Source organism: Nicotiana attenuata, unplaced genomic scaffold (assembly GCF_001879085.1).
Source record: "Nicotiana attenuata strain UT unplaced genomic scaffold, NIATTr2, whole genome shotgun sequence".
Lineage (NCBI taxonomy): Eukaryota > Viridiplantae > Streptophyta > Magnoliopsida > Solanales > Solanaceae > Nicotiana > Nicotiana attenuata.
This window is the reverse complement of record NW_017673343.1, coordinates 7573-10096: the sequence shown is the minus strand read 5'-3', so window position 1 is coordinate 10096 and position 2524 is coordinate 7573.

The window sequence follows — 2524 nt, the reverse complement described above, 5'->3', positions numbered from 1 at the left end:
GCTAACGGGTGGATAAATACCTGCATCTGCACACGAGGTGCAGGGAGTAAAGTGAGTACTCCAACTCAGTGAGTAATAAAGGTAAATAACAACTGAGCAGTAAGAAATCACGTATAACAAATCATCATGCTGTATAGAGCAGTGCAAAACCCTTTTGAGAAAAACGGTGAGACTGTGAAATCCTTAGAGAAACATCTTAGCTCAGTTTAAACCTCTTTTGAAAATGACTTTTTCAGCAGTCACGCAAATGAATGCAAACAAATAGTGCAGATAAGCACAGAAATCCGCCCCTCGGCACAACACTCAGACATCACATAATGCCAGGCAATCAGGTAGATATTGCATGAAGTAGCACAGACAACAGATAATGGAAAACAAATGAAATAAAGTAAACACATAGAACAGTACTAGTACCGCTACGGTGTGCAGCCCGATTCACATATCGCTGCGGCGTGCAGCCCGATTCGTTTATCGTCGACGGCGCTCACTGGGGGTGTGCAGACTCCGGGAGGGGCCCCTTACGGCCCAAGCGCAATATCAAGCCATCTCGTGGCATCAAGTCTAGGCACTTGGCCTCACATCAGTATCAGTACAGCACTGCTGCGGCGCGCAGCCCGGTCCCATAGTATCCTCACAACTGGCCCTCGGCCATACTCAGTCCAGAAATCACATAAGCCCTTCAGGCATTTGTAAAACGGTAGTTCTCAGCCCAAAACATCATTTAATATATCATTTTAGTTTTAAAATCGAATAGAAGTGGCTCAGTTGTAAAACAGTGGAAAACGGTACGACTGAGTTCAAGTAGTAAGTCAAAACAGTGAGGAAACAGTGATAAAAATCCCCGGAGGGTTCAAATAGTTGGCACGAAGCCCAAATATGGCAACCAGTCCAAATTATGATGATAACAAATAAGCTTCAATCAAATACACGGTAAAAGCATCAATCGGGGCGGATCAAGTCACAATCCTCAATAGCAAACGACCCCACGCTCATCATCAAGCGCGTGTCTCACCTCAATATAGCACTACGATGTGCAATCCGGGGTTTCAAACCCTCAGGATATCATTTACAATCATTACTCACCTCGAACCGGCGATATCTCTAGCTCACAACGCCTTTTCCCCTCGAATCGGCCTCCACGCACGTCGAATCTATCCAAAACCAGAACGAATACGTCACAATATGCTAAGGGAACAAAGCCCAAGCAAAAACAATTGAAAAATATCAAAAATTCCGAAATTAGCAAAACCCGAGCCCCGAGCCCACTTCTCGAAACTCGGAAATTTTCACATCAACGGGTTCCTTATCTCGCCACGAGTCCAACCATACCAAAATTACTAAATTCCGATAATAATTCGGCCTCCAAATCTTCAAATCTTATTTTCAAATCCCTAGGTCCAAATCCTCAATTTACACCTCAAACTCATGTAATCTAGTCGGATTATTCGATGATAATTCAATATTATGGAGTAGAAATGATCACAAGTGACTTACCTCAAGATTTCCCATGATTTCTTGCTCAAAAATCGCCCCAAGTCGTGTTCTTTCACCAAAAAGAAGGTCAAAATGAGCTAAAAACGCAACAGCTTTAATAAACCTGTTCTGGTCGCTAAAAGACCCATTCCCGTTGCTAAAAGTGACAATCTGGTCGCTAAAGGTGCGCACCAGATCCTGCTGCACCAGCAATATTTATTTTCACTAAAAAGGCTCTAGCTCCACCATACGAACTCGGAATTCGATGATTCTTGTTCCTATGAGTCACAAATAATGATACAAACATAGTACTTCAATCGAAACTCAATTCGGAGCTCGTTTGCTCAGTGCGATATCCATTTCGCTCGTTAAACAATTAACTCATGATTCGCGTCAAAAACCCAATCGCGACTTGATTAAATTAGACCAAACTTTCCAGATCACTCCTATAATTCATTATCAAAATTCCGGAAGTCTCAAAATCAAATTTTGATCTCTAGAACTAAAAATGGACCTTTGGATCATTACATGCTTATAATCAAAACGTCAAAATCTTCCAAAAACTCTTCCAAAACATATCCAAGCCTCATAGGACCCCGACCAAACATGCCAACACACCCCATAACATAATTCAAACTTGTTCCAACCTTCGGAACGCTAAAAACAACATCAAAATATCAAATCACCCTCGGATTCAAGCTTAAGAATTCCAAAACTTCCGAAATCCGAATTCGATCAAAAAGTCTATCAAGCCTCGTCCGAATGACCTGAAATTTTGCACACACATCCCAAATGACATAACGAAGCTACAGCAACTCTCGGAATTCCATTCCGACCCCCAGATCAAAATCTCACCTATCAACCGGAAAACGCCGAAATCTCAATTTCGCCAATTCAAGCCCAAACCTTCCACGGACTTCCAAAATGCATTCTGATCATGCTCCTAAGTCCAAAATCACCTAACGGAGCTAACCAAATCATAATAATTCCGATCCGAGATCATATACAATCAAGTCAAATCTTGGTCAAACCTTTCAAATTCAAAGCTTTC